The following is a 23,790-nucleotide window of genomic DNA, read 5'->3' as shown; positions in this document are numbered from 1 at the left end:
AAAGGTGGCCTCTTATAACCTCCGACCAGTGGGTTCTCCAAATAGTGCGGTGCGGATACACCCTGAATTTGGTCTCCACTCCACCAAATTGCCCACCGGGAGCCCAATCTTTCAGCTCCCATCACAAGCAGGTACTTGCAGAGGAACTCTCTGCCCTTCTCAGCGCCAATGCGGTCGAGCTCGTGCCACCCGGGCAGGAAGGGCAGGGATTCTATTCCAGGTACTTCCTTGTGGAAAAGAAAACAGGGGGGATGCGCCCCATCCTAGACCTGAGAGGCCTGAACAAATATCTGGTCCGAGAAAAGTTCAGGATGCTTTCCTTGGGCACCCATCTACCCATGATTCAGAAAGACGATTGGCTATGTTCCCTGGATTTAAAGGACGCTTACACTCACATCCCGATACTGCCAGCTCACAGACAGTATCTCCGATTCCGTCTGGGGACACGGCACTTTCAGTATTGTGTGCTGCCCTTTGGGCTCGCCTCTGCACCACGGGTGTTCACAAAGTGTCTCGTGGTGGTTGCGGCGTATCTACGCAAGCTGGGGGTGCACGTGTTCCTGTATCTCGACGATTGGCTGGTCAAGGACACCTCAGAGGCAGGAGCTCTTCGGTCCATGCAGTGCACTATTCACCTTCTGGAGCTGCTGGGGTTTGTGATAAATTACCCGAAGTCCCATATCCAGCCAGTCCAATCTCTGGAATTCATAGGAGCTCTGCTGAATTCTCAGACGGCTCAGGCCTTTCTTCCCAAGGCGAGGGCGCAGAATCTCCTGTCCCTCGTTTCCCAGACCAGAGCATCTCAGCAGATCACAGCTCGGCAGATGTTGAGACTTCTGGGCCATATGGCCTCTACGGTCCATGTGACTCCCATGGCTCGTCTTCACATGAGATCTGCTCAATGGACCCTAGCTTCCCAGTGGTGCCCAGCCACCGGGAATCTAGAAGATGTCATCCGCTTGTCCGTCAGTTGCCGCAATTCGCTGCACTGGTGGACCAATTTGACCCTGGGACGTCCTTTCCAAATTCCACAGCCCACGAAGGTGCTGACAACGGATGCATCTCACCTGGGGTGGGGAGCTCATGTCGATGGGCTCCAGGAGCAAGGTCTTCAGATCGACCTCCTGGAGCTCCGAGCGGTCTGGAACGCACTGAAGGCCTTCAGGGATCGGCTGTCCTACCAAATCATCCAAATTCAGACAGACAATCAGGTTGCAATGTATTACATCAACAAGCAGGGGGGCACCGGATCTCACCCCCTGTGTCAGGAAGCCGTCAGGGTCTGGCGTTGGGCCCGCCAGTTTGGCATGCTTCTCCAGGCCACATACCTGGCAGGCGTAAACAACAGTCTGGCCGACAGGCTGAGCAAAGTCATGCAACCGCACGAGTGGTCGCTCCATTCCAGAGTGGTACGCAAGATCTTCCGAGAGTGGGGCACCCCCTCGGTGGACCTTTTCGCCTCTCAGACCAATCACAAGCTGCCTCAGTTCTGTTCCAGACTACAGGCACACGGCAGACTGGCGTCGGATGCCTTTCTTCTCCATTGGGGGAACGGTCTCCTGTATGCATATCCTCCCATACCTTTGGTGGGTAAGACCTTGCTGAAGCTCAAGCAAGACCACGGCACCATGATTCTGATAGCGCCTTTTGGCCCCGTCAGATCTGATTCCCTCTACTTCTGGAGTTGTCCTCCGAAGAACCGTGGAGATTGGAGTGTTTTCCGACTCTCATATCGCAGAACGACGGAGCGCTTCTGCACCCCAACCTTCAGTCTCTGGCTCTCACGGCCTGGATGTTGAGGGCGTAGATTTTGCTTCGTTGGGTCTGTCTGAGGGTGTTTCCCGCGTCTTGCTTGCTGCCAGGAAAGATTCCACTAAGAAGAGTTACTTTTTCAAGTGGAGGAGGTTTGTCGTCTGGTGTGAGAGCAAGGCCCTAGAACCTCGTTCTTGTCCTGCACAGAACCTGCTTGAATGCCTTCTGCACTTATCAGAGTCTGGTCTCAAGACCAACTCAGTAAGAAATCACCTTAGTGCGATTAGTGCTTACCATTATCGTGTAGAGGGTAAAGCCATTTCTGGAGAGCCTTTAGTCGTTCGCTTCATTTGAGGCTTGTTTTTGTCAAGGCCCCCAGTCAAGCCTCCTGCAGTGTCATGGGATCTCAATGTCGTCCTCACCCAGCTGATGAAACCTCCTTTTGAGCCACTGAATTCTTGCCATCTGAAGTACTTGACCTGGAAGGTCATTTTCTTGGTGGCAGTTACTTCAGCTTGTAGTCAGTGAGCTGCAGGCCCTGGTAGCTTATGCTCCTTATACCAAATTTCATCATAACAGAGTAGTACTCCGCACTCACCCTAAGTTCCTGCCAAAGGTGGTATCGGAGTTCCATCTTAACCAATCGTCTTGCCAACATTCTTTCCCAGTCCGCATACCCGCCCTGCTGAACGTCAGTTGCACACATTGAACTGCAAGCAAGCGTTGACCTTCTATCTGGAGCGGACACAGCCCCACAGACAGTCCGCCCAATTGTTTATTTCTTTTGACCCCAATAGGAAGGGGGTCGCTCTCGGGAAACGCACCATCTCCAATTGACTAGCAGATTGCATTTCCTTCACTTACGCCCAGGCTGGGCTGACTCTTGAGGGTCATGTCACGGCTCATAGTGTTAGAGCCATGGCAGCGTCAGTGGCCCACTTGCAGTCAGCCACTATTGAAGAGATTTGCAAGGCTGCGACGTGGTCTTCGGTCCACACATTCACATCACATTACTGCCTCCAGCAGGATACCCGATGCGACAGTCGGTTCGGGCAGTCGGTGCTGCGGAATCTGTTTGGGGTTTGAATCCAACTCCACCCTCCAGGACCCGATTTTATTCTGTTCAGGCTGCACTCTCAGTTAGTTGTTCTTCGTAGGTCAATTTCTGTTATGCTCTCGCCGTTGCAAGGTTCAATTGACCTGGGTTCTTGTTTTGAGTGAGCCTGAGAGCTAGGGATACCCCAGTCGTGAGAACAAGCAGCCTGCTTGTCCTCAGAGAAAGTGAATGATACATACCTGTAGCAGGTGTTCTCCGAGGACAGCAGGCTGATTGTTCTCACCTACCCTCCCTCCTCCCCTTTGGAGTTGCGTTTTTCTCATTCCTTTGCTTGTCATTCAACTGAGCGGGAACGGTCGCGCATAGGCGGGAAGACGGCCGCGCATACGCGGTGGGCGTTCCCTGCGTGCGGGACCGCCCACAAAGTTTTCTTCCAGTTGGTGGGGGCTGCCATGGACGTCAACCCAGTCGTGAGAACAATCAATCAGCCTGCTGTCCTCGGAGAATACCTGCTACAGGTATGTATCATTCGCTTTATATTGCTGTGGTTTATTTTCATGGCAAAAATTTAGTAAAAGTTTACAAAGTTAAAAAAAAAAAAGCATAAACCATCTCTGCTAAGTCCTCAAAATAAAGGGAAAAACCATTAGCAGGAAACAAAATTAAACATCACCTAGCCAAAATGTGACAGTCTACTAGCCCTCTCATCTACTCATCAGTGGATTCAGAAGTGACGCACAAGGGCTCCAGAGTGATGGCATTGGCCCATACTTTCCTTTCCAAAAAAGTAGACAGTTGGAATGGCTCAAAGAAAGTGTATTCTATTTTCTGTACCACTGTGTGCCTCCAAAGCCTGAACCCTGTTTGAGGACTTGGGAGGGTGAGGACTCTTGTTTTAAAGAGAGCCAACGTGTATACATCATATGAGAAATTTTACATGCCAGAATGATGCATCAGAACTTTCCAGTGTAGTTACTGTATCTTTGTGATGTACTGTAATCTGCAAACCTCCTTTCACATCAATAACTTTTTATCTCTGCAAAACGAGTATAATGCAACAAATGGAGATACAAAGCATCCTCGACGGTTAACCAGGAAATATGGCTGTGTGAAAAAAAAAAAGAATTCTGACGAAGAAGAGCAACCTGGAGGAGTGGCCTAGTGGTTAGGGTGGTGGACTTTGGTCCTGGGGAACTGAGGAACTGGTTCAATTCCCACTTCAGGCACAGGCAGCTCCTTGTGACTCTGGGCAAGTCACTTAACCCTCCATTGCCCCATGTAAGCATTGAGCCTGCCACGAGTGGGAAAGCGCGGGGTACAAATGTAATAAAAAAATAATCAAGAAATGTATTAAGTTATGTTCAATAAAAAAGGTATCATCTTATTTTCTTTTCCATGTTTTATTTCTAGTGATTATACCTTTAAAAGTGGACTAACATGGCTACCACACCTCTCTGTCAGATGTGACCATGCCCCCTTTATTTTGGCGCATTTTTCAGGCATTTATCCTTCGGCCAAACCGCACGCCGGTTTCGGATGTGCAAATATTCTTGAGATTTTTGCATCGCCACTCGCTCGCTCTTAAGGTAAATATTCTGACTTTTAACCTCTATTCACTTCCTGCACGTCGCACGCTAATTTATGGACGCACCTTTTTCCAGCATCCTTTTTCGTGGCATTTTTTATGATCAAAAACCTCTGCCCCAACGTCTTTTGGATATACATTCAGCCATACTGGTGCCATATGTTATCACATTTTTTTTAGGCGTTTTTAGTCCACCTGTGCAAGTTTCATCAATCTTCTTCCTGTTAGTTTCTACTTAATCTTTCATACATTCATTTTGCAGTCCACACGAGCAGACCACAATACTTTGCTCCTTCTCTTCATTTCATCTGAAGGCGATGCTTAGTCATATTCTTCACACCTTTCTCCACAGCTCCCCAGTAGACATGCACTACCGGTTCTTACTCTACATTTTTTTACATTTGTCATTCCCAACCAGAGCATTCAAAGGCTTTCCCATCAGTCAATCCACATCATGGTCTTCATTCCTATTCATATGGCTCCTTCTCCTTGATTACGATCAGTAGTCTTTGTTGATCCTTTCCCATACCCATTATCTCTTTCAGGAGGAACTGTGCATTTCTTTATGCCATTATCTTCCTGAGTGTTACCCATCTAACCATTGAATACTCCTTTGGAAGGTCAGTAAATATTTTTCATTGTTAGGTTTGCCTGTTTCTCCTTGGCTACATCTCTCTACCCCCTGATTCCTACGTACGCATTATTTCACTATTACATTTTAATATCTTGATATTTATATTTATAATTCTATACATTATTTTTTCTATTTTTTCATATTTTTCTCCTATCTGGTATATTGTCATTTCCTATTTTTTCATATTTTTCTCCTATCTGGTATATTGTCATTTCCTATTTTTTTAGATATCCACTTTGAACATATCCATTTATTTCTTATTTTTTCAGAAAGGATTGTGTATCCCTTAGAGGCATATTTTCAAAGCACTTTGGGAGGCTAAGTTCCATAGGTTTCTATGGAACTTTGGGAGGCTAAGTGCTTTGAAAATATGCCTCTTAGTGTTTTTTTCCCCAGTGTGCCAATCACCTCAAAGATTGAAACACTTCTTGAAGGTTAGTTATACATCCACGTGGAAATTTTCTTTCTGATATCATTTTTCTACCTGATTATTTTTGATACACCCCTTTTTTGATATTTTTTTTCCTATTTTAGTCCTGTTTTTCCCTCCTTCTTCCCCCCCCCCCCCCCCCCCCCCCATACCCTCTCTCATTCTCTTAGCACCTTATCACTCTGTCTATTTTCTCACATATATATTCATATATATTTTTTTCATGGGCTTATTTTTTTCATGTGCATGTCTCAAATCTACCTCACCCCTTATCATCTATACACTCTCTTTGTCTATACATCATGTTGCCACTTTGTCACTCTTTGTATACTCCTTGTACTCTCTCTGGCCAACAATTTTTGGACACCTACAGACTCTTGTATGCAACCAATCAGATACTGTTTGGAACCCTGTGTTTGCTGTCTATTGTGTAAACATCACACCTTACCTTACTCCCTGTATAAGCATTTGCTGATCAATCCATAGACTGGTGGGTTGTGTCCATCTACCAGCAGGTGGAGATAGAGAGCAAAGCTTTTGCCTCCCTATATGTGGTCATGTGCTGCCGGAAACTCCCCAGTATGTTCTCTATCTCAGCAGGTGGTGGTCACACACAGCAGCAGCTCTGGCTAGGTCTCCAAGCCTAATCTTTAGGTTTTGTTGAGTACCTGGGGTTGAGGGCTGTTCTTGAGCAAGTGCAAACCTGGTGGCGCCAGGTCCCTCCTTTTCTCCCCCCTCCCGCTGGCTCCGTTAAAAAAAAAAAAAAATTTTGGACGTCCTTAAGGGCGTTTATTTCGACGTTTATTTAAACGTTTATTGCAGCTACTCACTGGGACACCAGGTCGTTACAGCTCGGAGCGAGAAGCAGGTAATTTTTACCTTTTTATAGCGGGCAGGGGGTTCCCCGATCGATCTCCACGTGGCCTATGGCGTCGGAGGGCGAGGGCACGAAGAATCGCTCCCCGGACCGCGTGTGCGCTTCTAGCGGGGATGCGGAGGTTTTAAAGTCTGATTCGCCCTTGTTGGGTGTCAGTTTGGAGGCCGGTCAGTGTCCCAGGTCTTCCTCCGGTGCGGCGGTTTTTCCCGCCATAAACGCCCATCCCCCGCTGCTCGCCTCCGCCATCTTGGCCGGCCACTCTGCTCGGATGGCTTCTTCTTGGGCCGCCCTTGAGCTGGGAAACGTTCATGCCATGGCCGCCCTTGATTTGGGCGACGGCAAAAAAGCTGCTAAAGTTAAGCGCCGTTCTTCCCGCGCGGCTCCTTCGCGGAGTGTCGCGCCGGACGCCATCTTGGATGCGCAGCATGTTTCTCCCCCACTCTTGCGAGCGCCGGTTGAGGGTGCGTCTAGGGCTGTGGCCCAGGCTGCTGAAATACACAGTCTGGGGGGTTTCTCCCCCGAGTTTATTTTGCTGCTGCATCAGGCCTTCCTTATGCAAAACGCTGCCCCTTCTCCCTTGTCCGACAAAGGGGTTGAGGCCCCCGGAAGTAAACGCCCTCGGGTGGATTCCCAGGGCTTAGAGGACTCTGTCTCCTCTGATGTAGATGAGGGCAGCGTATCTGAGTTCTCCCAACGGTCCTTTGGGGATTCCTTGGAGGAGACGGATTCCCGCTCAGATGGAGCGGATGACCCCCCTGCAGCGCGGATCTTTCGCTCAGAGGATTTGCCCAACCTGTTAGTGCAGGCCATGAGCATTTTGAAGATTTCCTCTCCAGAGGACGTCTCTCCCTCAGCCCCTGTTGGCTCCGCCATTATGCTGGGGACGAAGCGCCCGCCTAGAACCTTCCACGTGCATGATGCCATGCACACCTTAATTTCGGCTCAATGGGATGTCCCGGAAGTGAGCCTCAAAGTGGCTAGGGCTATGTCCCGCCTCTATCCTTTGCCTGAAAGTGAACGTGAGGCCTTTCTTTGGCCTACCGTGGATTCTTTAATCACTGCGGTGACTAAGAAAACGGCGTTGCCGGTGGAAGGTGGCACGGCCCAAAAAGACGCCCAAGACAGAAGATTGGAGGCGGCTTTAAGGTCGTCCTTCGAGGCGGCTGCCTTAAGTTTGCAGGCCTCAGTTTGCGGCTCCTATGTGGCCAGGGCGTGCCTGACGATTGTGCAGCGGGCTTCCCCCTCGGATCCTTCCTTGAGGGCTGATTGCCCGGCCCTGGAATCGGGCTTGGCTTATTTGGCAGACTTACTGTATGATGTCTTGAGAGCCTCGGCTAAAGGTATGGCTCAGACAATCTCTGCGCGGCGCTGGCTTTGGCTGAAACATTGGTCTGCTGACCACGCCTCTAAGTCCCGCCTGGCTAAGTTGCCTTTTAAAGGCAAGCTGCTCTTTGGGGTCGAGCTGGACAAAATTGTGACCGATCTCGGCACGTCTAAGGGCAAGAGGTTACCAGAGGTCAGGGCTCGGGCCAGTGCTCGCCCCGGTAACTCCAGAGGACGGTTTCAGGAAGCCCGTCGGTACCGCCCGGGCAAGTCGGGCTCCTCTGCCCCCTCTTCCTTCAAGAGGAACTTCTCCCCCAAGCAGCATTCCTTTCGCAGAGACCGCCGTCCCGGAGGTGCGCCCTCCGGTCCTCCCCCAGGGTCTCGTACCCAATGACGGGGTCCTGGTCCATGGCCCAGTGCAGATTGGAGGACGCCTGTCCTCGTTTCTGGGCGAGTGGACCAGGGTAACTTCAGACGCTTGGGTGCTGGAAGTCATCAGAGACGGCTACAAGCTACAGTTCTGCCGACCCTTAAGAGATGGGTTTGTACTCTCTCCCTGCAAGTCTCCGGTCAAAGCTGTGGCAGTGCAGCAGACCTTGGACAATCTGATCCGCCTGGGTGCGGTCGTTCCGGTGCCAGAAAATCAGCTTGGCAAGGGACGTTACTCCATTTACTTTGTGGTACCAAAGAAAGGAGGTTCTGTACGGCCTATCCTCGACCTCAAAGGGGTCAATCGGGCCTTGAAAGTTCGGCACTTTCGCATGGAGACTCTCCGCTCTGTTATAGCGGCAGTGAAGGCAGGGGAGTTCCTGGCATCCTTGGACATCAAGGAAGCGTACTTGCATATTCCCATCTGGCCTCCTCATCAACGCTTTCTGCGTTTTGCAGTCCTGGGCCGACACTTCCAGTTCAGAGCCCTCCCGTTCGGGTTGGCTACTGCTCCGCGGACCTTCTCCAAAGTAATGGTGGTCATCGCGGCCTTCCTGCGAAAGGAAGGAGTACAAGTCCATCCTTATCTGGACGACTGGTTGATCCGAGCCCCCTCTTATGCAGAGTGCGGCAAAGCTGTGGACCGGGTGATTGCTCTTTTGAGCTCCCTGGGGTGGATCATCAACTGGGAGAAAAGCCAGCTGCGCCCGACTCAGTCCCTGGAGTATCTGGGAGTTCGATTCGACACCCAAGTGGGCAGAGTGTTCCTGCCGGACAATCGGATTGTCAAACTTCAGGCTCAGGTGGACCAGTTCCTAGTAGCCTCTCCGCTTCGGGCTTGGGACTATGTGCAGCTGTTGGGCTCTATGACGGCCATGATGGAAGTAATGCCCTGGGCCAGGGCTCATATGAGACCACTACAACACTCTCTGCTGCAGCGCTGGACTCCGGTGTCGGAGGATTATGCAGTGCGCCTTCCCTTGGACCCAGCAGTGCGCAAGGCGCTGAGCTGGTGGCTGAAGACAGACTAGTTGTCTGTAGGGATGCCTCTTGTGACCCCGGAGTGGATTGTCGTCACAACGGATGCCTCTTTGACGGGCTGGGGAGCCCACTGCATGGGAAGGACAGCGCAGGGGCTCTGGTCTATTGCAGAGGCAAAGTGATCTATCAACCTCTTGGAACTCAGAGCCATTCGGTTGGCGCTTTTTGGAGTTCCTCCCGGTACTGGCGTTGAAGCCAGTACGGGTCCTGTCGGACAATGCCACGGCTGTGGCCTATGTCAACCGCCAGGGAGGTACCAAGAGCGCCCCTCTAGCCAAGGAAGCCATGAATCTATGCCAGTGGGCGGAAGCGAACCTGGAACAGCTGTCAGCGGCCCACATTGCCGGAGTCATGAATGTCAAGGCGGACTTTCTCAGTCGCCATACCTTGGATCCCGGAGAGTGGCAGTTATCGGCTCAGGCATTCTTGGACATCACGAAGCGCTGGGGCCAGCCGAGCCTAGATCTGATGGCGTCATCGGCCAATTGCCAAGTGCCGCGCTTTTTCAGCAGAGGACGGGACCCTCGATCTCTGGGAGTAGATGCTCTTCTCCAACAGTGGCCGACACAAGAGCTTCTCTATGTGTTCCCGCCCTGGCCCATGTTGGGCAGGGTACTAGACCGGGTGGCAAAGCATCCGGGCCGGATAATCCTGGTGGGTCCGGACTGGCCCAGACGTCCCTGGTATGCGGACTTGATCAGGCTCTCAGTGGACGACCCTCTGCGGCTGCCAGTGGAGCAGGGCCTGTTGCATCAGGGTCCCGTGGTGATGGAGGATCCCTCCCCCTTTGGTCTTACGGCCTGGCTATTGAGCGGCAGCGTCTGAGGAAGAAGGGCTTCTCAGACAAGGTCATCGCCACTATGCTGAGAGCGAGGAAGCGCTCTACTTCTACTGCTTACGCCAGGGTTTGGCGTACCTTTGCAGCGTGGTGTGAAGCAGGCTCACTTTCTCCCTTCACTGCTCCAATTTCTTCAGTGCTGGCGTTCCTGCAAGAAGGTCTGGAGAAAGGCCTGTTGCTCAGTTCCCTTAAAGTCCAGGTAGCGGCTCTGGCTTGCTTCAGGGGCCGCCTGAAGGGTGCTTCCCTGGCTTCGCAGCCAGATGTGGTACGTTTTATCAAGGGAGTTAATCACCTGCGCCCTCCTCTGCGCTCAGTGGTGCCTGCGTGGAATCTCAACCTGGTGCTAAGAGCCTTGCAGAAGCCGCCTTTTGAACCCTTGTCGAGGGCATCTTTGAAAGACCTGACGTTGAAAGCAGTCTTTTTGGTGGCTATCACTTCAGCCAGAAGAGTTTCCGAGCTCCAGGCACTCTCATGTCGAGAGCCTTTTCTGCAGTTCACTGAGGCAGGAGTGACTATTCGCACAGTGCCTTCCTTCCTGCCCAAGATTTTCTCGCTTCCATGTGAATCAGCAGCTCTGTCTCCCTTCCTTTCGTAGGGAGGACTACCCAGAGGAATATTCTGCTCTCAAATATCTGGATGTGAGACGTGTCATCATCAGATACTTGGAAGTGACCAATGATTTCCGGAAATCGGATCATCTGTTTGTCCTGTTTGCAGGTCCTCGTAAGGGTCTGCAGGCTGCTAAGCCTACAGTGGCAAGATGGGTCAAGGAAGCCATTGCAGCGGCTTATGTGGCCGCGGGGAAGGTGCCCCCTATCCAGCTGAAGGCTCACTCCACTAGAGCTCAGGCGGCCTCGATGGCAGAGGCCGGGTCCGTCTCCTTGGAAGAGATTTGCAAGGCGGCAACTTGGGCATCGGCCCATACCTTCTCCAGGCATTACTGCTTGTCTGTGGCTGCTCGGGCGGAGGCCCGGTTTGGAGCTTCAGTGTTGCGGTCAGGGATTTCTATGTCCCGCCCTGGGTGAGTACTGCTTCGGTACATCCCATCAGTCTATGGATTGATCAGCATGATGATATGGAAGGTAAAATTATGTATCATACCTGATAATTTTCTTTCCATTAATCATAGCTGATCAATCCATAGCCCCTCCCAGATATCTGTACTGTTTATATTCTGGTTGCATTTCAGGTTCAAGTTTAGTCTTCAGTTCCTGTTCAGGAGGTCTTCGTGTTCAAGTTTTTTCAATTGGATTCTTCAAGAGTTGAGACGAGTTTGTGTTACAGTGAGCTGCTGCATTCCTCTCCCCTCCGTTTTACGGGGCTGGATTGAGACATAAATTCTGCCGACGCTCCCTCCCGCTTCGTGCGGCTGTAGGGCAGCTTTGTACCCCTCCCGCTTCGGCGGTGTTAGGGTCAGTCAGCTCCTCCCGCGGTTGCGGTTGCAGGATAAGCCAGATCCCCCCGCATCGGCGGGGTGGTGTCCCTCCCCCGCTCCGCGGGGATGAGCTGGACGGATTCCCCTCCCCCACTTGTGTGGGGATGAGCTGGGTTAATTCCCCTCCCCCGTTTCGGCGGTGGTGAGCTGGGCAGAGTGTCCCTTTGTGGGTGTAATTCTCTAAGTGCGGAGTCCTGCGGTTGGAGCTTTGATATTGACATACTGAGGAGTTTCCGGCAGCACATGACCACATATAGGGAGGCAAAAGCTTTGCTCTCTATCTCCACCTGCTGGTAGATGGACACAACCCACCAGTCTATGGATTGATCAGCTATGATTAATGGAAAGAAAATTATCAGGTATGATACATAATTTTACCTTACTCCCTGTATAAGCATTTGTTTTTGCATTACTGATGCATGCATTTACTCTGCAACACCATTTTTTCACATTTAATACTTTTAGAGATTACATGACTGTTATTTTAATATTACTTTTATGTATTTGAAATTGGTTATAATTTTGCTGTTTTTTACATCTGTATATGTTCATTTGGTTTTAACTCGTATGTTTTGAGATTTTCATTTAGTATATACGTACACTGATATATTTATTTTGTATGCAGTATTTATGTATTATATCTGTCATTATATTTGTTTTTATAGACTTCTGAGGAAGGCGCTACGGCGCCGAAACACGGCTGTGTTGAGTCACCTATTCACAATAAAAATCATTGTTTTAACTAATCTATACGTCTGCCCCATTGTTTGAATAGAGCCTATTTTCCCCACCCCTTTTTTTGTTACCACACCTCTCTGTGCATATTAATTATCAAAATACAGTATAACTGTCTTTGAATAGTACTTTTAAACTTCAAAACAAAGATTGTTTTTTTTTTTTTGAATGCTTAGTGCATATTTCCTCAGGAGTATATTAATGCAGTAGTTGATTACAACTAATTCTTGTGGTTTTCAGCAACTTTTTTTCTTAGTAATCCAGAGTCAGAGGAGCTCTGAGTTGCCGGTAGTGCTGATTTCTTGTAGCTGCCAATTCTCTCGATTCCTGTCTTCTGCCCCCCCCCCCCCCCCCCCTCAGCTTCCACAGACCTTCACTCCTCTTCCACACCCATCCTTTTACCTAGTTTCTTCCAGTTTCTCTCCCCGAACTCTTCTACTCGGTCTCCTGCCATTCTTGCTCGCCTTCCAGCAGTGCAGGTTTTTGCATGTTGTGCTGCACAGCTCTTTCAAAGTGAGCCATTTAGTGCTGAAATCCTTCACTGTTCAATCACACAAGAACAAAATAGGACGTTGGCACTGTATGAATTGCAGGCCACAAGATACACCTGGTGCCAGGAAGAAGATGGCAAAGGATATGTTTCAATCATGGCTACACCTACTGGCTTGAGAAAATTCTGCACAAAAACATACAAATTCTATGCCCTGGGAGAAATTCAGTGTGAATTGTGCAGTTCGACAGAACTTCCCTAGGAGTATGCGCCACAACACAACTTCTGTCAATATGTGCTCATAGGAAGTGCCCCCTTGCTTTGGTGCCTCTAACCCACTTCTTTGATATATTTTAATCCTTAAAGTGACAAATACCATGTAGGGGCAAAATTAGTTCTTGAGTAAGATTCTGTTTTTTTGCTTCCCAAGAGACTGTCTTGGTTTTTTAATTATTGTAAACCACTAAGAACCTGAGAGTATCAGCGATATAGAAGTATATTGTAATGTAATGCCTGCAGATTAAATGGGCTAGTGAAGGGAGCTACTGGTGCCCAGAACAAGAAGGCAAATTAAAACGTAAGCAAGAGGTCTTTTTCATGTTATAAGTTTATTTCTCAATATACTGGCCGTTGGAAATAATGTGCAGCTGAGGGCTTTTGGAAGGTAGGGGAGGGGAACACAGTTTTTGGCACTGGAATGAGATTGTGATATAGTGGCCAACATATATGAAAAAAAAATAAAGAAATGTATTCAGGAGTGGATGAGTTTTTTTGCTTGTGCATTATTTCCCCTTAAGTACAAATCACTTCTCAAATAAGCATTGTAAAATGTACTTCCAGAGTATACAATGTGGTATTCCAAGAGTATGATTTGCGGTTCTCATTGTTGAGTGGCTGAAAGCTTAATGAACAAATGAGTCAAAGCTTGCTGGGTAATGTGATTAGTAGAGTTCTGCTCAAGTGCCTCTTGCACCCCTGACAGCTTTCTGCTTAATGAGTAGTACTAAGTGGAATAATAATAATAAAACTTTATTTCTTACCCGCTATATCTGAAGCATTGTAAGTGGGGTACAAAAATACATACAAAGTAAAATATAACAATACAAAATCAAACCACTTAAAATAAACTCAACATAAATACAGGATCATATGTTACTACAAAGCAAAACAGCACTATTAATCTAACAACCCATATGCTTGAACAGACAAATGGGCCTTTAATTCTGTTTTTGAACTGCGCAATATTCTGTGCAACACAGAGCTCAATAGGCAAAGAGTTCCACAACTTGGGTCCTTTAACATAAAAAAATAGAAGATCTATACTCCTCCAAGTGAACCTATTGAAATGATGGAATCTTAAGCAACTGTTTTTGAGAAGATCTCAGAGAGCATGAAGGGTGATAACATCTTAGAGTGGAGCTGAGTGTTGGGGAGACACAACCATTCAATACTTTAAAAACCAACAATAACATTTTAAGCTCAATGTGAAACTTCACAGGAAGCCGATGCAGAGACTTCATGATGGGAGTATTATGATCATAATATGACTTCACAATAATAACTCTTGCTATAGAGTTCTGAGTAACTTGTAGAGCCCTAAGCAAACTACTTGTAATGCCTATAAACAGGCCATTGCAGTAGTCTATCAGAGGACTGATTGAACAACCTTGTGAAAATTATCTTCTGTAACAAAAGGTCTAATACGTCTAACTATTTTAATCTTATAAAAGACCTTTGGAGTTGCATTCTGAACTTGTTTCTTCATTGAAAATGTAGTATCAAGTTGGACACCCAAACTTTCATTATTGGGATTTCTACTGGGTTCATGGTAAATACATTGGGGAAATCCACCTCAGTAAAACCTGATAACATAAGAATTTGAGTTTTAGAGGTGTTTATTTTTAAACGATTACCTTCCATCCATTGAATGATTTCATAAGACAAACAACTTTGTGAAAGTGTCTTCAAAAGAAATTTTCATTTAGCAACAAAAATTGAATGTCATCGTTGTACAACTTGTATTGCACTGCCAAAACATTCCTTTTTTTTTTTTATTATTAATTTATAATTTTTCATTTTACAAGGGTCACTTGCAAACAGTAATACAGAGATGACTGCACATTAATACAAGATAAGAAGAAAACAATCCCAACTAGATATATGGATTATATACAATCTTTCTCTTTCTTAGACCACAAAGTGAAGAAAAATAGGGAGGGTGAGATAAGACAAGGAAAGCAATTAAACAGTAAACAGAAAAAAAGAAAACATGGTATTAACCTGATTATCCCCAGATATTACTCATCTAATTCATTATTCCACATTGTTCATCTGGTTGGCTTCTTCAAGACCAAATACGATGTGAACATACTTATTGTCCAGATTTTAGTTAGAAATAATACATCTGATTACATTCTCTCTCTCTTAAAAACCAGAAATTACTTAACAATACATATACTTAAGTCTCTAATTCAAATCCCAGTTTTCACAGGCTTCACAGATGAAAGGGTTGGCGAGTCCTTTGATTAGCGCTGGTGAAGGAGCATCGACGCTCTTGGACCTGGAAAAGCAACTCCATCGCTCCCGAATTATTCAACCACCATGTCCAAAGGAGTGGAGGAGTAAGTTAGAGGCATATGCTGAAACGGAGGACGTTTACAGCAGAACCCGAATCAGCGGAACCACTTCTAAACACCTCAAGAGAAATCACCTTTGAGTTTTTGGCTTCCATGGAGGTTACATTGAATGTCATCTGGAAGACGCTTCGGGACCTGACAGCGGTAGTAAATAACTTTGTTTCAGATATAATCTTATTGGAGAGTTACATGGACAATTTGACTGAACCCTTTGAGAGTGAAAAATTGATATAATAAATGAAGTTCAACAGAAGCTAGAAGTGGTTATGATCCTGAAAATGATATTGGACCAGAAACTTTGAATGATAAGGTAGATGTTATTGTGGATGATTAATGTTGAGAGTATTGATTTTCCCAGAGCTCCAGGTATGACTCCTAAAGTTTTCCTCAGAAATATTTCCCAAAACATTAACATGCATAATGATATAAGAGAGATTTAAAAAGCACCACAGACAGACAAGGAACCCTGTGGAACTCCAGTCGAATATGCTACAAACTCAGATTTCTCTGGTTCATTAAATGCACAATGCCTCCTACTAGATTAAAAAATATATATAAATAATTAACCAACATAGTACAGTACCGGCTAGTCCAATGGATTGCAACTGGTTCAGTAAAATTTTATGATAGTGTCAAAAGCTGCAGTATTGTCTAAGGTAATCGATAAGAACTTTTCCTTTTGTCAAAACCAGTCTTGACACCATCCAGTAAAGAAATCAACAATGTTTCCGTATCATGATCTTTTCTAAAGCCAAATTGATGATCTAAAATAATCATCTAATCGCTCAAACACAACTCGCTCAATTTACTTTTGCAAAAAAGGGCAATGAAGAGATGGGATGATAATTATCAGTGATTGATCTAATTTGGAATTTTTGATCAAAGGTTTGAATGCTGCTACTTTCAATGCAGATGGCATAACTCCTTCATTTAAAGACAAAAAAGGAACTTTCAAAGCTTTTGCTATGGATGGATGAACACTATCTAGTCTGCAAAAAGAATTGTTAATGGTTTTAGAATTTGTTTTCTAAATGAGACTCTGAAATAACTGAAAACTCAGACCAAGATTGTGATTTATTCACAGGTTTTTGTTTCTACTGAAGAGGATTACTTTCAAAATGAGAAGCTATCTTCTGAACTTTTAGACAAAACTCACTAGCAAAATCTTGTGGACGGATCTGTTTTTGCATATTTACTGATGTAAATTTTCTTACAATCGTGAAAAGTTCTGTTTTGCTGAAGATGGAGCTTCCTTTATTCTTTTATTAAAATAAAACCCATGGACTCAAGCTCTTTATAATTCTCCCAGAGCATGTGTGCGTATTAATGGAGGTAATTCTCCTATGTTCCCTTTATCTAGGGGGACTAGGCAGGAATGTCCCCTTTCGCCTATGCTATTTGCACTGGTCATGGAGCCTCTTGCCATTGCTATTCGTACTAACTCTAATAGTAACATAGTAGATGGCAGCAGAAAAAAGACCTGCATGGTCCATCCAGTCTGCCCAACAAGATAAACTCATATGTGCTACTTTTTGTGTATACCTTAACTTGATTTGTATCTGCCATTTTCAGGGCACAGACCGTAGAAGTCTGCCCAGCACTAGCTCTGGCACCCTATCTTGGCTAAGCTTCTGAGGATCCATTCCTTCTGAACAGGATTCATTTATGTTTATCCCACGCATGTTTGAATTCCGTTACCGTTTTCATCACCACCTCTCGCGGGAGGGCATATAAGTTGGCAATGTTTGCTGATGATATATTGCTTTCTCTAACTAAACCTTTAATTTCATTGCCTAATCTGATTAAGCTTCTAACGGAATATTCCTCTGTCTCTGGTTTTAAGCTTAATATGTCTAAATCGGAGGCCATGGCAGTGGGTATTTCTGGCCCAATTTTAGCGTCCTTACAAGAAGCCTTTTCATTTTGCTGGGTGACCCGAGGTATTAAATATTTGGGGATTTTCCTTACTAGCAAATTCTCTGAATTATTATCAGCTAATTATCCTCCTCTTTTGATTAGATTAGATAAGTCCTACATTCACTTTTGAAAACTTCTGAAAACTTTTCTCTTCATAAACTGTATTGAATAGAACTTATGATAGTAGAGAAGGTGCAGGAGTTCAGGCTTAACTGTATTTAATTTGTAGATTTTACTAGTTATGTCCTTCTTGGTCATTTTGGGTTGCTGTGCTTTTCTGTCAATGATTGGAGTTCTTATTTGTTTGTATGTATGGGTTGTATTTTTTTAAAAATGTAAACAGTTCTGTTTTGCACCAGCAATAAGAAACGGTATATAAAATGAATAAATGATAAATGATGAGGGATTTATATAAAGATTTGGAGGCTTGGGGTGCCATTGAGTTATCGTGGTTTGGATGGATTGCTACATTGAAAATGAACGTGCTGCCACGCTTGATGTATCTCTTTCAAGTCCTTCCTCTGTTTGTCTCGCTCCTTTCGGGCATTCAGAATCGCCTTCTTCATTTCATTTGATCCAATAAAAAGCCGCGTCTTTCTAGAACGTTGTTATATCGGGACCAAAAAAAGAGTGGGTTAGGTGTTCCGAATGTGTACTGGTATTATAAAGCTGCTCAGGCACAGGCTGCCATTGAGTGGTATCATGCAAGCCCCCATAAGAGGTGGATTGACTTGGAACAGGACTTGGTTGGCGTGTCAGTTGCTTTCATTGATATGGCTTCCTCGGAAGTATAGATTGTCCCTCAATTTTGATAACTTTTCATTATTGGGATAGCTTATATGTTAAGCAGGACTTGATACTTTCTAAGCTTACACCAGTAATTAATAATCCACTTTTCCCTCCAGGCCTTGAATCCGGGACTTTTACGAATTGGTTCTCAGTGGGTCTGGAGACCTGGGGCCAATTTTTTGATGAGGATGCCTTTATTCCGTTCCATAGCTTGACCGAAACTTATGCAATTTCTTCTAAGGATATTTTTGCTTATACACAAGTGAAGCACTTTCTTTCTGCTGGGGGAATAAAGGCAAAAGTTTTGCGAGAGGATTCTTTCTTGGAAGACCCGTGTGAGGATTCTAAGGGGACAAGGGGTTTGATCACTTGTTTGTACGCTTTTCAGTGTTGGCGGGTTCGGGCCCCTGTTGAGTATAGAGTGCGTTGGCATCGGGAGCTGGGGGTGACATTGGGTGATGATGATTGGAACTTTATGGAATGTGCTTTGTCCAGGATTTCTATCTCTATACCATTTAAAGAAAATGCACTAAAAGTTTTATATAGGTGGTATCTGACTCCTCTATGCCTTCATCATATGTTTCCGAAGGTGTCTTCATTGTGTTGGAGAGGCTGTGGGCAGGAGGGCACCATGGGACATCTTTGGTGGACTTGTGTTAAAGTTCGAGCCTTCTGGAAGTTGGTGTAGTACAGACTCCAGAGGTGGCTCTCTAAGCTAATAAAGTGGTCTCCTGAGTTTTTTCTTTTTCCTAAGAAACCGCCTGGCCTGACTACTTCACAATCTCTACTGGTTCGTCAAGCTATGTTGGCGGCCAGGGTTACTTTGGCTGCTTCATGGAAGTCCCCGCAGGTTCCTTCAGTGGTTAAGTGGCTTAATAAGCTATAGTACATGTGCGAAATGGAGAGGCTTTGGGCTCAACGCTGTATAATGATATCTAAATGGGAAGCTATTTGGCACCCTTATTTCCAACTGTTCTTGTTGAGGGCTGGAGGTGAGGGGGGGTTCCTTCTTCCCTCCCCTCCCCCCTTATTTTTTGGGGGGGTTGGGAGGGGAGGTTGGGATACTTAGTACTTGTCAGATAAATTTCAAAGTTAATTGTGTGCTGTTACCTATTCTTTGGGAGTTCCTTACTGTGCTACCTGGGGTTCTATAAGATTTAAAAGCTATGCTACTTTGACTCTGTTGACTGTTACTTAAATGTACATAACTTGTTAATTCTCCGAAACTTTAATAAAGACTTCAATTTAAAAAAATAAAATAAAGCCCATGGACAGACCCAGTGAGCTACATCTTTTCAGATTCTCTTTAGACGTAGGAAATCACAATTGAGGTTATCTTGAAACATTTTTTTTTTTTTTTATTAGATTTCAAAATTTTTTACACGTAAAACATGTAAATAGTAATACATTGTATACCTTGATCAATAATCTAAACAATTATATTATTAATAATTTGCAAATACACAAATTCACCAAGTAAGAACAGGTTATACAATTAATTAGACCACAACTATAACTTCCAGGGGGAACGTGAATTAGATTATAGGAGATCTCAAAGAAGAAAAAGAAAATAATCGTTTATGGCCTGGCCTATCTTACCCTTACTACTATTGATAATCTGATAACATCAATTATTTTGCAGGTGTAATGGCTAATTTTTTCATCGCTAAGAATGCTTTAAGATGTTCCAGTTCAAAAAATATATATTTTACTCCCATATATTTAACCAGACATTTACATGGGTAAGCAAGTAAATATGTTGCCCCCAAAGCTCGGGTCTCTTCTCTATATGAAAGAAATATCTTTCTCCTGTCCTGAGTTGTCTTACAAACATCCGGGTATATCCACAATCTTTGGCCACAAAAGGTTTTTAAAGCATTTTTGAAATATAACTTCAGCACAGCATTCAAATCCTGTTCAAAAACAAAAGATATCAAAAGAGTTCTGCGCTGTTCAATTTCAGATAGAGATGAGTCTAATATTACTGAAATGTCCAGTTGTGCTTGAGGGTCCAAAGTTATATTCCCCATTTCAGTTGTTTTACCCTTGTCTCCCGATTCAGCTTGCAAAGGAATTGGAAGGTAATATATTCTATTTAAAGGAGGAATAGCTGAATCTGGATATAACAAGATTTCTTTTAAATATTTCTTGAACATTTCAATAGGACTCAGTTCTTTAATCCAGGGGAAATTCAATATTCTGAGATTCAATCTTCTATTAAAGTTCTCAAACTGTTCAATTTTCTTGTGGATTACTATTTTATCTCTTACTAAAGATTCAGTCACAGATTTTAAAGATTTAACTTCCTGCTGAAGTACTTCAGTTTGTAAGACCGATTCCTGCTTAGTTTTTTCAAGGGAATTAGTCAGAGAGTCAATTTTACTTACTAACAGAGAAGTCTCTCGAGCAGATTTTGTTACCGTCTGGCTCAAACCCTGCAGTATCTTCCATATCATCTGCAGATTTATCTCCGCCGGAGGGTTCCCCTCCAAAGAAATATCCTCAGCGTTCGGGGGGGAGTTAGCGCCATCTGAGGTTTGGTCCAACACGCCTTCCGTAGTGGCTTCATCCTCCTCCCTCCGCCCCGAAATCGCTGGCGGCGGAGGTCGATTATCTGGCGGCGAAAGAGATATTTCCAGTGCTGAGGGAGATATGGCTCCTCCAATAGCTCCCAATTCAGCTTCGCTCGCCCTATTTCCTTGGATAGGCGTCGCGAATCGGTCCAGTGTTTGTTGGGATGGGGAGGAAGTTCGGGCCGCTGGCGTCAGGCCCTTGACTACCTTAACTAGCCCCTTCCTTTTGGTGTGAGGCATTTCAGTTGAGAGGAAAAACACAAAAATTAGGCTCCCAGCAAAAGTACCGTGAGCGATCCACGAACGCTCCGGCCGCCATCTTGACACGCCCCGATCTCGGGCCCATCTTGAAACATATTTTATAAGGAAAGTAGTTCATAACTATGAATGTTTTTGAGTGTGTAATTCTGACCTTTCTTTGCGCAAAGGCACTATTTTGGACATGAACTCCGTTTCGCCTCTTGACAAATATGATGAGCCATTCATGAGAGCTACAGATTTTATTTGATGTCTTGATCACAAACTAACTTTTGACTAGATTTCTAAGCTAACCTTAAATTTCTCATGACACATGTTTTTATTTTATTCATACTATTTTTTTTTGTCAACAAAATCCACTTGTTAAAACAGTGCATTTATTCTTAGTGCTGCCAGGCAGGCATCTGCCACAGGAGCTAGTTTTCAGCAATTCCTGTAGAAAGAGGAGATAAGGTTTGTACGCCAGGATCTGTACAGTTTCAAGCCATTAAAGCACCTGTTATGCTACCTGAACATTTGCTCTGTGGAGTCCCACATCCAGTTCCTGTTAGAAAAGGGACAGAAGCGTGCATCTGTCTGCCAGGCAATTGATTCCCTTATCCAAAACTCATTCTCCAAAATTATTTCCACTTGCTCATAAATTTGTGTGAATTCTTCAGCTGTCTGTCAGTGAATTCTCAACTGCTGAGCAGTGTTTTGTTCTTCACAGTAGGGCACTGTTCTCTGTTATGTGGCAGTGCAGCTTCATTATGAGTTCCACTGCTCTTAAATCATTGTGCTGAGGGATTCCTTTACATGTAAAGTAGGCTGCATTTCAGATCTGAAGGATGCTTTATTCTGAAATCATGTTTGTTTGCCTTTACGGAATTTCTAAAATACATGAAGGCCGATCTAGAAGGTGTGGGGTTTTTTTTTTTTGTCTTTTCAACCAAACTGAAATTGGAAAAAAATTATACAAAAGAGGTTGAATGTCTTTTTGGGTAAAGTAACTCTTCAAAAATTGAGTGGTGAAACTTGGCATGAGAGGAAAAACCATTAAAGACACCACAAGTTTGAAAATGGGTCAGATTGGATTTCGACTTAGAGAAATGAGCTACTCAAAATGTGACCCAATGCATTTTTCTTTGGGAAAAGGAGTTTTATCTATTTACTTATCTACCCATCCTACTGTTACCCGAAAACAGGTTTTGGCTCAAAGTAGCTTACAGTTTACAATTAGGTTGAAAATGACAAGACTGGTTTGCAGTTAGGAAGCGGAAAGAACATGGATAGTTCACTTAGTTATAAAGTTTTTAAGAGGTATGTTTTCAGTTCAACTCTTCTGGCATAGTAATATAGTAAATGATGGCAGATAATGACCTGAATGGTCCATCCAGTCTGCCCAACAAGATAAACTCATTTTACATGGTATGTGATACTTTATATGTATACCCGAGTTTGATTTGTCCTTGTTATTCTCAGAGCACAGACCGTAGAAGTCTGCCCAGCACTCTTCTTGTACTAAAAGTTCTGAAGCTAATGTCGAAACCCCTTAAATTCTACACTCAAGCCCATCCATATCTATTCAGTTACGATCAGGGCGTAGACCGTAGAAGTCTGCCCGGCACTTGTTTAGCTTCCCAATTAGCAACGTTGCCACTCAGTCTCCACTAAGGTTCTGTGGATGTATTCCTTCTAAACAGGATTCCTTTGTGTTTATTCCACACATTTGAATTCCATTACCGTTTTCATCTCCACCACCTCCCGCGGGAGGGCATTCCACGTATCTACCACCTTTTCTGTGAAAAAATACTTCCTGACATTACTCCTGAATCTGCCCCCCTTCAACCTCAATTCATGTCTAGTTCTTCCCACCTTCCCGCCTTCAGAAAAGGTTTGTTCGTGGATTAATACCTTTCAAATATTTGAACATCTATATCATGTCACCCCTGTTTCTCCTTTCCTCCAAGGTATACATGTTCAGATTGGCAAGTCTCTCATACGGGTTGAAATGCAAACCCCATACCATTTTTGTAGCTTTTCTTTGCACCGCTTCCAGTCTTTTTACATCTTTAGCAAGATACGGCCTCCAAAAGTGAACACAATACTCCAAGTGGGGCCTGACCAATGACTTGTAGAGGGCCATCAACACTTCCTTTTTTTCTACTGGTTATACCCCTCTCTATGCAGCCTAGCATCCTTCTGGCCACGGCCGTTGCCTTGTCACATCGTTTCTTCACCTTCATATCCTCCGACACCAACACCCCAAGGTCTCTGTCCTGAGTCGCGTTTACTAATCTCTCCCCTCCTATTTGGTATCTCTTTTGGGTTTCTGCATCCCAAGTGCATCACTCTACACTTCTTGGCATTTAAATTTTAACTAACGTCTAATAGAGCACACTAATTATATTTTAACTGCCAGACCCTCAACCATTCTTCTAACTTTTGGAGATCTCTTCTCATGGTTTGTACTATCCTTTCTTTCAGCAGCGACTCCATTATTTTTCCTACCACTGACGTGAGACTTACTGCTCTGTAGTTTCCTACTTCTTCCCTGTCTCCACTTTTTATGAAGAGGGACCACATCCGCTTGTCTCCAATCTCGCGGAACCTCTCCCGTCTCTAAAGATCTGTTAAATCTTTAAGAGGTCCCGCCAGTATCCTGGGATGTATCCCATCCAGCCCGATAGCTTTGTCTACCTTCAGATTCTCAAGCTGTTTATAAACTCTTTCTTCCGTAAACAGCACAGTATCCATACCATTCCCAGATATTCCCTCGGCAGCAAACCGCGGTCCTCCTCCAGGATTTTCCTCCGTGAACACCAAAGAGAAGTAATAGTTTAACACATTCACTTTATCCTCATCACTCTCCACATAGCCATTCTTAGCATCTTTCAGTCTTACAATTCCATTCCTATCTGTTCTCCTTTCTCCAATGTATCTGGAAAAGGTCTTGTCACCTCTCTTTACATCTTTAGCTATTTAGCCATTTTTTTCTTCTGCTTTTGCTTT

General features: G+C 44.9%; 1 protein-coding gene across 1 annotated transcript in view; it reads left to right on the top strand.

Moving 5' to 3' along the window:
* Positions 1-23,790, top strand: part of FAM126A (family with sequence similarity 126 member A) — a 155,955-nt gene that overhangs the window by 57,062 nt on the left and 75,103 nt on the right.

This window comes from Microcaecilia unicolor, chromosome 1 (assembly GCF_901765095.1).
Source record: "Microcaecilia unicolor chromosome 1, aMicUni1.1, whole genome shotgun sequence".
Classification (NCBI taxonomy): domain Eukaryota; kingdom Metazoa; phylum Chordata; class Amphibia; order Gymnophiona; family Siphonopidae; genus Microcaecilia; species Microcaecilia unicolor.
This window is presented reverse-complemented; position numbering and strand designations above follow the sequence as displayed.